A 12,139-nucleotide genomic window follows, 5' to 3' on the forward strand; every position below is an offset into this window, starting at 1 on the left:
GTGTGCTTGCGTATTAGCTAATGGGCTCTTTGGAGGTTCTGCAAGTCAGAGTGAGGAGGAGTTGCCCTGCTTCCAGCTGAATAAATTCGGGCTCATATTGATTGCCATGTATACAACCGTGGAACTTGTTCCTACTTAGACTCAGGGGTCCAGGTGGGATGGGGAGGACTATGCTAATTTTGGGATATACTTGTGTCCGTTGACTTAGACCAGTGCTTCTCATTATTTTCTGTCATGCCCCCCTAGAAAGAAGAAAACATTTTTCGTGCCCTCCCCACGTGACTGTGAATAGTATCTTTATTTAAAAAAACCTTTAATCTGCAAAACAAAAATATATAACATAATTTGAACTGATTTTTTAATCAGAGGTGATGTCTGGATTAATGGCTACAATGAGCACGTTTTGCAATGCATAACTCTTCGAAGCGGGTTTGAAGCAGGACACAGCAACTCTCAGCTCCAGAGACATACAAAGACATAAACATGGGGCTAAGCTTGTTATGACAGTGTTTGCCGAGGTCTAACGTGACCCCCTTTACAGACCCTTGCACCCTCCCTGGGGGGTGCGCCCCTCTAGTTGAGAAGCACTGACTTAGACTTATGGGCAACCCAGCTGTCACTGTGTCTCTTAACTGCTACTGAATTAAAAAAAAAAAAAAGAGCGGATGGAATTCCATGCGGCACATAACTTTGTTTGCATGAGGCCACTAAGTTGGACTCCTGGTACCACATAGCCACCCAGAGCATCACGAAGAGTGGTCCCAGGGTCTCCATGAACCAACGGGGATGGCCCTATTAAAAAAATCATTCCAGAAAACAAAGCTTCCTTTTTCCATGCATACCAAGAGAAGACGCCATCAAGAGTTAAAAGAGAAAGGTATCTGGTCACAAGCCATGGTCCACCAAAATGCCGAGTCTGGATTCCAGCGGGGGGGGGGGCAGAGCCGGCATGGGGGCTGTACCCTAGGGGAGAAGTTTCTGCTTCCCTGGACCCCTTCCTTCTAAGGAGCAAAGCACAGGCTGCAGGATTGCAAGCCAGTCCACACCAATCAATATCAATCTGCTGCCAAATGTTATTAAATATCTCTTTGATACCTATTTACAACTCAGAAAATAATTTCGCTGCCAGGGGATTGTAAATGCGTGAAAGGCGCCCCTGACAGCCCACCTCACTCACTGTCTGCAGCCAGCGACGACGGCTGGGGCCGCAGACTAAGATGAAGGACATAATTAAGGGAACATATGAAGCCGAGCACCGGGCTGGAGATTAATTAGCTGGGCGTCAATAATCTCATCAATATCCGATTAACAAATGACACATTGCCCAATGAAACGTATTGATTCATGCGCACTCCTCACTGTTAATAAATTGAAGCTGCTTTGCTAAATGAGAAAACTGACGAAATAATAGGCTGCTAACACCGCTCTGCTATTGGGATAAAAGACACACACGCACACACAACACACAACACACACACACACACAGAAGCAGCCGGAAGTGCAGTGTTCTTCATTTCAGAGAGGGCTGACCCTCCACATGCGAAGCCTCTAATGAGCAACCAGCAGAGGGGAGAGAAAATTTCTTGGATAAGTGACTCAAAAGAATTCCCAGGGCCTGGGAGACATCTGGAAGGTGGCTCAGGGCCTTGTGTCTGGCCTTGCTTCTGGATGCTTCTCTTTGCCCTTTCTCCTCCTTGCTTCAGGAAAAGGGCTGTTGTGCATTTTGCAAGCACAAACTGACCGGGCTTTCACCCTCACATGGGCTGTGGATGTGCCTACAGTCCCCAAGGCTTGCTCTCAGGCTCATGTGGAGTGGCCTGCAATGGTAGGTCCTATGCGCAGATGAGACATGCATCACTTCCGACACGTTACTTCTGGTAAACGTTGCACATGATGGCACGCCTGTTCAAGCGCTTTCCACTTTGTCACTTCTGGTTAAGCACTTTACGTCACTTCCGCCAGGTCCATCCCTCTCCGATGGCTGCTTTTCCCCCAGGACTCCAGCCTTTAAAACCTCCAGGCCCTTGTGCTCACACTTTTAGGCCCTGTTTTCTCTGTAGCCTGGGACAGAGAGTTGGGAATGGGGTTGAATGGAGGGAGCCAAGTGATCATAGTGCCACTAGAGTTCAAAGACTGCAATTTCTTGAAGCTGCTCGCAGGATATGTTGGGTAGGAGCCCCTTGGTCCTGCTGAGAAGGTTTCACTCCACTGATGAACGTCAGCCCAGCAACACTGGGACCGCTTCAGAGTGTTCTGCTAGAGCCCCAGGGCACACAGGCATCCACTGGGCAGGAGCTGCCGAAAAAGTACCAGAGATGTAGCTCTGTTTTGCATGCATCCCTAGGAAGAGGAAGGGGAGAGAGGAATCAATATGCTTTTTCCCCTTGATGGGCCACCAGCAGGATTGCTGAAACAACGGAGGCTCTGTCCAGCTCAGAGATCCCTCTCTGGCCTGGCTTCCAGGATCAGAACCAAGGAGGAACCTATTCAAATGATTTGATCTGAATTGGCTACAGCATGGTATTTGCAGGGCATGCCTGGGCCCAGGACCACAGTGTAGGACTGCTGAACCTGCTGCTTGAGCACAGACATCCCTGCCTATGCTTCAGCCATTCCCCAATGGCTTTGGGTGCAGCTTTCTGGAGGTTCCCTGGAACCTCACGAGCTGTGTCAGCAACGCAGGTGTATGTCTGCATTTGGTAAGGAAGAGGCATGGTTCATGTGATACTTACTGCCAAAAAAACAAAAACAAAAACAAAAAAAAACAACACAACAAGCTCTCCCTGCCTTCCTGACACCCCAGGAATCTCTGGGGTTTGGGCCTGGTTTCAATCTGTCACATGCTCCCAGCAAGGAGCAGCAGGAGCAGCTCCTCAGAGACATTTGCCCAAAATTTGTAGTTGTGAGAGAAGCGGACTCAGTAAGTTGTGTTCACTCTAATGATCAGAAGGGCTAGATGTAATTTGTATTCACCAGCAAGTGGTGGGTTGAAGCCCTTTCCCTCTCAGTTCAAACTTTGCCTTCAATTATGGTAAAGCATGTTTAGGGATGGTTTTCTCCACCCCCCTCTGTAATACAAGCAAGCAAATTTCCTTTCCTAGAGTCCCTGGAACAGGTGTTATACTATGCAAAATTCTTTAGGACTGGCATGTTTCGACGGTAGGAAAGAGGAATTGCTACAATGCGCAGTACTGTCACCGGGGAAACCTTCTGTACAGGAGCGCAACAACCATGCTCAACTCCGTTGAAGGTTTTTAAAGCCTTTCAACGTCAATCATGAGTTGTTGACCTCTCTCTCCATGCTGTGTTGATATCCACTGTGGTAATCAGCTCACACGATCCAGGTGTTGCAAATGCTTGGCAGGAACCTGGCGGAGGTGGGGAGATGGCCACGTGGCTTGAAGCACCTGCCTCACATGTGTGAGGCTGTGAGTTGAATCCCCAGTGACACATGTGCCCCTTGGCATCCTGGGACTTTGCTGTCTGGATCACCGGGTGCCCCAAGGGTGTGTTCTGGGGTGCTCAGGCAGGCGTGTGTGAGCACTGCCCCCGAAGCGTGAGACTGGTGAGTGCCATGAATGAAAATGTCTGAATGTGGGGCACAGTCGTAGGGTGTTCGCCTTGCACACGGCCAACCCAGGATGGACACTGGTTCGATTCCGGCATCCCATATGAGCCTGTCAGGAGCAATTTCTGAGCGCAGAGCCAGGGATGATTTCTGAGCACAGAACCAGGAGTAACCACTTAGCTTTTGGGTTTTTCCCAAAACCAAGAAAAAGAAATGCCGGAATGCTGTAGCCTGAAATGAACCTGAGTGCAAGTCCAATAAGGCTCATCGAGAGGCAGGGGAGCAGCCTTGAGTCATTGCCACAAGGGTAGGGAAGGAATGAAAGGAGAAATGGAGGGACCAGAATTCCTTGAGAATAAACTGGCATGAGGCAGACAGGAGACAGATGTGTTCAGTGTCAGCTAGAGGTCATCAGGGGGCTGGTGCCTTCCACACAGTGCTAACAGCCTCTCTGTGCCTGGATGGCCCCCTTCCTCCTTTTGCCTGGTGTCTGTGGGGATGCTCCTGGGTAGGGGATGGTCACAGGTGAAACAGGGCAGATGTCACCCCTACCTAACTCACAGAGCTCGTTCTTGTGAAGCAAACCCCTTTTCAGTGCCCCCCTGTGACTCCTAACACAATCCAGCGTGTCAGAAAGATGAGTGAAAATTTCCCACCCACCCTGGCTTCTGCTGGCGAGAATAGAGGGTGGGTGGAACAGGGTTGTGCATGGAAGCCAGCGTGGCCACACAGGAGCCTCTGGATTGTGAGATATGACAATGGAGGCCAGGATTGGCTTCTCTGGGACTCAACTTTGATGGAAACTCTCTGGGTTGAATCATATCAAGAAAAGACAATGGAAGAGAAAGGGAGGGAAAAGACGGACAGATTGAGCCTTGGAAGAGAATAAATAAAAAAGAAAGGGCGTCTCCACAGGCCAGCAGGGTGCCCTAAAATCAGTCTTTGGCACTGACATCTTGGTGTTCCCGAGCAATGGATGACCCAATACAGAGCCAGGTGCAAGGGCAGGCACCTTGGTTCCCAGTTGCAGCTGCCGAGTCGCCCCCTGCTCCCCACCCCGCCTTCCTCTCCTGATCAACACGGGCAGCTGCTGCACCGGCCGCTCCACATCGTCGCCTGTGCTGCAGAGTCAGATTTCATGGCCAATTAGGAGACCCGGGGGGAGCATCCCGTGTGTGACGGATGCAGCTGCTCGGTCACAGAGAGCAAGATACTCGCCACAGCCCCACGCCGCTTCCTCACCCCCCGAAGGCCAGAGACGGAGCCACGAAGCTGAATTCCTCAGCCCGAGGCTGTGCTGGTTTGAAATCAGTCATTTACATATTGATGGAGCCCAGTGTTCTTTAAGATAACATGTATGTTTGTGTTTATAGATAACATGCACACACAAATACACTGGGACGGATCACACGCTCTGTGAGTATAGACAGGGAGACTAGCTTATATGTTGTGTGTGCATCTGTCCTCTCAGCTGTCTAGTATCTGTCACCCCTCCTCTCCGGGGGCTGGGGGGAGCTCACTGACTTAGAGCACCTGCCTTGCAAATGGAGGGTCGTCATTCGGGTCTCTGGCAATGCTTGCATGTGCCAGAGCATGACCCTGACAGCTCTGTTCTCTGTGGTCACTGTGCTCCAGGAAAGTCAGGCCACATCATAGTCAGGAATGTGAGAGGACCACTAAAGTGCAGAAGCCAGGGAACCCCATGGCTGCACGTGTGTTGTGGGGGTATATTGTGTGTATAGCCTGGTGTGTTGTGGCCCCAGTTACCAAAATAGTATCCAAGGGAAGAGAAGGGAAATCCTTCTCTTGTCTGCCTATGTTTCCATTCACCCACACATCCATTCACCCATCCATCATCCACACATCTATCCATCCATCATCTATCCATCCATCATCCATCCATCCACCCACACATCAACCCACCCACCCACCCACCCACTCATCCATCCATCCATCCATCCATCCATCCATCCATCCATCCATCCATCCATCCATCCATCCATCCATCCATTCATCCATCCATCATCCATCCATCCATTATCCACCCACTATTCATCCATCTACCCATCCATCCATCCATCCATCCATCCATCCATCCATCCATCCATCAATCCATCCACCGATCCATCAATCCACCCATCCATTCAGCCAATCCATCCATCAATCCACCACCCCATCATCTATCTACTATCATGTATGCATGACTATGATGATTGCGTTGCTCATGAAGCACATTAGATGCCTTTCCCGGGGGTCTGATGGATGGATCAATAGAATTTGTCAAATAGAGCTAATACAGGGCCGAGTCTTGCCTTACATGGCCGACCCTGTGCACCATATCCGGTTTCCATCTAGTTTTTATCCAGTTTCACCAGGACTGAGTCTTGAGCACTCCAGATGTGGTTCAGACCTGCACCCTCCACAGAAAGAATGGTATAAAGTTGAAGGACACTGACACCAAAATGTCTTCACTCTAAGCCTCCTACCCCATTTGAATTTGCTTTTGATTTTAGACCTCACTGGGCAGTGCTCAGGGCTTACACCCCATAATTGAAAGTCAATGCTTAGAAGAGACAGGGCCGAGTCTTGCCTTACATGTAGGGAACCCCTCGCTCACTGCTCCCCACTGGGGAATCTTCTCACTCTTGGTTCCCGTGCCAGGCTCATTCGTGCCCCCTCACCCCAGTGCTGGTCCCTCACAATCTCAGGGGGCTGCTGGTCTGGTGGAACCCTAGGCTGTTGGTGCCATCATCACTAAGTTAGACAGGGGTGCAGAGAGGCTAGGGACATGGAGACAGGGACAGGAACTTGGAAGAATGTCAGATATCACGGACACTGCCACCCCTGGGTTTGAACCCTACTCCTAGACCTAGAGGAAAAGCATCAGCTTGGGGAGTGCAGGTGTCGCCATGCCTTTGGGCTTCAGTGGACACGGGTGTGCATGTCTTTAGAGAAAACAGGTCTGGCCCTGGACACACAGCCTGGGGACTGGCTGACTGGTGCTGCAAAGCAACTTTGGTTTCTATGTGGACTCACGAGGCAGCCAGAGACCTGTGTCCCTTCCCCAGTCTCCCTCTTGAAGTCCCCCATGTCCTGCAGAGGTCACTGGAGTCTCCAGCTAGTTGAGTCAGTGTTTTGCTGGATACAATAATGATCCCCGGTGCATGGCCAAGCTGTGCCCACTGGGAAGGTGGCTGCTCTCAGGCTTGAGTGTGGTTCTCTGCACCCGGAGATGATCTGGGATTCCTTCAGGTCTTGGCCATATGGGGCCAGAGCCTTAATCCACCTCCAGAGACCCACCTGCTTGTTGGATCTGAGGTGCCCTGAAGGAGGGTCATTGTGCATGGTTCTCCATGAGTGTCCTTGGAGCCAAGACCTTCTTCTGCACCTTCGTGGGTATCAGGGGCCCATGGGCTGCTGGATGCAACCAGACACTCTGGTTTCCATGGGAACCCACAACTGCATCTCAGATCCGGTTTCCCGAGGATGAGAGAGCATCCTGGAGCAGGTCAGGCCAGGACTGTCCCTGCATTTGTGCCCGGAGCCCCACGTGGGCAGGGAGGACTCTTGGGAGGAGCCTCAGGGAGCAGAGAAGCAGCTTGTGTCTTTGGCATAGTTGTTCAGCTGACCTGTTCCCTCTGAGAGCTCCGAAGTTGGGCTGTGGGTTGAGACCGATGAAGACGCATGTGTCAGGCAAGAACGGGTGCTGGGTTCCTGCTGGGGGCAGAGAGAGTGGGTCATGAGCATCACCTGGGGGTTCCAGATCCTGTGGCCCCTAGGTGGGCTTGCTCTGGAAGGGCCAGTGTTCCCCAGCTCCCACTCTGTGCTGCTTGTTCCACTGCTAGGGAGTTTTTCCTTCTCTTCTCGGAGGAACTAGGTTTTGGGGAGGCTGGTGAGATATTTAGTCTCTGAGACTTAAGGCACCTACTGTGTCTCCTGGTTGGTGTGATGTCTGATTGCTGCGAAGTGGAGGATAATCCCGAAAAGGTCCTCTTCTAGGGGCCCCAGACATAGTCCAGGGGCTCAGGCCTTGTGCAAGTCAATGCTGATTCAACAGCTGGTTCTGCATGGAGTCCCCTGAACCCCACAAGGAGTGACCCTTGAACCCAGAGCTGGGAGTATGACCTGAGCACTGATGGGTGTAATAATGAATAGTAATGAAGAATATGGATGATATTCTTATGAATGATAGTGAATTACTATGATAATAGTAATGAAGAAAGAATGGAAATAAAAGGAAGAAAGGAAGGAGGAAGAAAAGGTGAAAGAAGAAAAGGAAGGGAGGAAGAAGGGAAGGGAGGAAGAAAGGAGGAAAGAAAGGAAGGAGGAAAGAAAAGAGGAAAGAAAGGAAAGAAAGGAAGGAAGGAGGGAAGAAAGAAAGGAGGGGAAAAAGGAAGAAGAGAAGGAAGGAGGGGAAAAGAGGAGAAAGGTAGGAGAGAATGAGGAAAGCCGCCTGAAGAGAGGAAGAAAGGAGGGAAGAAAGGAAGGAGGAAAGAAAGAGAAAAGAAAGGAAAGAAAGGAAGGAAGGAGGGGAAAAAGGAAGGAGAGAAGGAAGGAGGGGAAAAGAGGAGAAAGGTAGGAGGGAATGAGGAAAGCCGCCTGCCTCTGTTCCCATCTAACTGGTCTCTGAGCACACCCCTGGCAGCTGACGGGGAGAAGTAGCCCCCCTCCCACCATGAGTTCCCACAGAGGATCCTCTTTTTGTGCGGTCCATGTGCACCCGTGGCCCAGCTCAGCTGTGTGGGAACGAATGACAGGTTGCAGTCATTCCCAAGCTTCTCTACGCCCCCTCGTGCCATCTGTCAGAGAAAAGGGGCTCGCTGACCTGCCACGGGTGTTGCAGAGACTCAGCTCCCCAGTTCCCCGTGTCTTCCCCTTGAGTGAATGTTTGATGCATTCACTAGAACTAGATGGGCAAAGGAATCATTAACTTAGCTCACAGGAGGACGGTAGAAATGGCCCAGGGTGGGGAGACCTAGCCCCCTTCAACTTGGATCCCGCAGTCCCAGCAGAGTTCCTGATACAAACCTGTTGTCATGATTGACTATTTATAGCCTATTTGGGGGGTGAGAATATTCATGCATCTTATTAATAAAAGAAATTGGAAATCGCATGCTTTGCAATGGATGGAATTTCAACATGGCCCAGCCATGAGCTCTGAAATCCTGAAGTTGGTTTCACTGACCAGGAAGCCTCTCTCCCTCAAACCCACCTCAGAGGAGCCATGTCTGGGGACTGTGCTGTCCTGGGTAGGGGGGCTTGGCTGGGCTGTAATGAAGCTGACACCTCCAATCTGGCTTCCATCTGAGTTGCCTGTTCCTCATCTGGGAGTGCTCCTTTGAACATTCTAGAAATTTTCAATGGGTTGGTCAGATGCTGGGATGGGAAGAGGTCATCCGTGATGGGAAGTGATGGGAGAGACTCTGCAGACAGTGCTCAGTGGAGATGGGCCTGGAAGATGTGTGTGTGTGTGTGTGTGTGTGTGTGTGGTGTGTGTGTGTGTGGTGTGTGTGTGTGTGTGTGTGTGTGTGTGTGGTGTGTGTGTGTGTGTGTGCTAGGCTTCAGAGTTTCCAGTCGGTGTCATGTCCTCTGTTTCTCTTCTGCTCTCGTGGGCACAGCCCCCACCCCAAGTAAACAAAGTCTGTCTTTGTCCCTCCTGGGTTCAGCTCATCATGTCCTCATGTGCTGAATCAGGTGTGGGTGGATCCATCACCTCCAACGGAAATGTTGAGACAAGATGGGGATTTGATCGATCCCAACAGATCTCCCCAACCAAGGACTCTTTTCCCCCCTAAATAAGATTTTTGAACATAGGCCCATGAATTTACATTTGCACCCCTATTAGAGTTTTAGGCATGCTGACACTCAGTGTCCCAAGATCCAGCCACCAGTATCACTGCCCTCATCACCAGGTCCCCTTCCACCCCTAGCCTTTTTATTTATATTAATTATATTATATTATATTATATTATTATATTATATTATATTATATTATTTATTTATTTTACTACACCTGGTGGTGATCAGGGTTACTCCTGACTCTGTGCTCAGGAATCACTCCTGGCAGGCTCAGGAGACCATATGAAATGCTGGGGATTGAACCTGGCCATATGTAAGTAAAACGCCTTCCTCACTGTGCTCTCGCTCAGGCCCCTGTTAACAGGCACATTTTGAAGATGAATCATTGTCGTTTGGGATCATGCTTCAGCATGCGGCTCTGGGGTTCAGTTCTGTGTGTCTGGAAGGATGGGTAGTGAGCTCAGCCTCTGTCTGGTTCTCTTCCTGTGTCACATGTTGGAAGGACAGATGTGCCTCTTGGGAACATGGCAGCTGGAAGCTTGGGGGTGCCATGGGCTGGGATGTCTGCTTACTCCTGGGCAAGGCCACCCCTTCCCATTCCTGTCCCAGGTGGTGCCTGTGGAACATCCCTGTGTCTCTGCTCCCACCTCTGAGGCCACACAGACCTGCACATGGGATCTCTTCTCAGTTAAATGACCATGATGGTAGTTGCCACTGGAAAGGGAGCAAAAGGCAAGCAGGCACCTGTTCTTACTGGGTTAGATGGAACTGTCGTGACTGGATCTAAGGAGGCATGGTGGGGTCCAGGGTCATGTAAGAGTGAGCACTGCATGAGAAGGCTGGGAGAAGGGAGGAAGCTCATATCTCTCTCCTCAATGTGCCCTTGATTAAACTCTGATACCAAGCCTGGCCCTTGAAAGCCGCCATCTTGTTTTCGTTTCCTCTTCAAACACATGCTGGATTTATTGTCTTTAGGTATCTGGAAGTTGTTTTTTTGAATTTGATTTTTATCCCAGAGTTATTCTAGGAGAAATATGCTGTAATTGGGGGTATGGAGTGGGGACGGGGCACTCTGGACCAGGTCTGGCATCTCCTGGAAGAGAGACACCAGGTGAACAAGTCCCCCTCGTTCCTGCATTATTTCCTGCAGTATGATAGAGCACCAGGCCTCCCTCTGGGGAACTTGCCCCAGAGCACCTCCAGCCCCCAAAATTATGGGGCACGAGCTCTCTTGCCTTCCAGAGTTTCTGGGACAGATATACCTTCTTGCAGAGCCCGAGTCTTTGTCCGAGGCAATGGAGGTGAGATGGGGCATGGGCCAGTCCACTCTCCAGGATCCATCTTAGAAGGATTAAAGGGACCTTCATCTTAGCCACATCTCTCTTTAACCTGATCGATTCAGCCTGTGGCCAAAGACATTCTTACTGATTTATTGTAGTTTAGGTATAATGGATGAATGGTCGTGTTGGCATTTGTGGCATCAATAGACAAAGTCACTGTACTTTCACCACCCCCAAAGTACCCAAGACCTCCCATCCCATCCCTCTGCCATCTCTAGGTTAGTTGTCACTGCACCCCCACCTCAGTGATGTGTTAAAATCAGTTTTATTTTTTTTTATTTTTTATTTTTTTTGGTTTTTGGGCCACACCCTGTGACGCTCTGGGGTTACTCCTGGCTATGCGCTCAGAAGTTGCTCCTGGCTTCTTGGGGGACCATATGGGACGCCGGGGGATCGAACCGCGGTCAGTCCTAGGCTAGCGCAGGCAAGGCAGGCACCTTACCTTTAGCGCCACCGCCCGGCCCCCAGTTTTATTTTTAATAATAATTTCTTTATTTAAGCACCGTGGTATTGGTCAGTTTTGTAATCCAAAGTCAGAGTGTCATTGTTCAACACTGTTCTCTTTCTGTTTCACATAGAAGTCAGATACTCTGGTATTTATCTTCCTCTTCCCGACTTATCTTGCTTAACATGACACCCTCCAGTCCCATCATGTTACAATCAACTGTACAATTTCCTCTTTCCCCACAGCTGCAGCATGTTCTTCTGAGTATGTATACCATAGCTTCTCCATTAACACGTCTGTCGTCGATCCATAGGTCTGTTCCGATCTGTCTGAGTCCATACATCTATCAATCAACCCATACATCTGTCTTCAGACATTTGGGTTGTCAAACCCATTTTTCTCTTTAGTATCATTATTTTGGCTACTGTCAATTCTTGCTCCATCTCTCTGGCCCCCAGTCGTTTTGTTTTTGTTTTTGCTAGAGTCCCTCCTGGCTCTATTCTCAAAAATCTCCCCTGGCAGGCATGGGGGACCATATGGGATGCACGGATTCTAACTACTCTCCTGGATTGGCTGCATGCAAGGCAAACGCCCTACTGCTGTGCTATCTCTCCGATCCTCCCCAGATGTTAATCTTCAAATTTCCCTTTATGCTTTTCTTCTCTTCCTCTTATGTCTTGAACAATGTTTTGCGGTGACTTAGGTCACATGGTTACTCTAGTTATTACATGTCACCATCACAAAAGTGCCCAATTCCCTCCATAGCCCTTGTTCTCACCTTCTCTTCCTTCTCTCACTCCCATGTTGGTTGATCTCAGTTTTCTTTTTTTTTTTTTTTTCTTTTTTTCCTGAGCTCAGATCAAGTGTAGAACCTTCATGACAATAAAGGTCAGTAAGAAAGGTGGTCATCATCGCTCAGAACTGATCTACCTGCACACATGCACACAAAGCCCCTTTACATACATTTCCTTCCCTCCACCCACACCC

General features: G+C 49.8%; 1 protein-coding gene across 3 annotated transcripts in view; it reads right to left on the reverse strand.

The window, feature by feature from the left end:
* Positions 1-12,139, reverse strand: part of TMEM14C (transmembrane protein 14C) — a 1,060,545-nt gene that overhangs the window by 237,243 nt on the left and 811,163 nt on the right. The gene's annotated exons all lie outside the window — the stretch shown is intronic.

The sequence above is a fragment of the Suncus etruscus genome, chromosome 18 (genome assembly GCF_024139225.1).
Source record: "Suncus etruscus isolate mSunEtr1 chromosome 18, mSunEtr1.pri.cur, whole genome shotgun sequence".
Lineage (NCBI taxonomy): Eukaryota > Metazoa > Chordata > Mammalia > Eulipotyphla > Soricidae > Suncus > Suncus etruscus.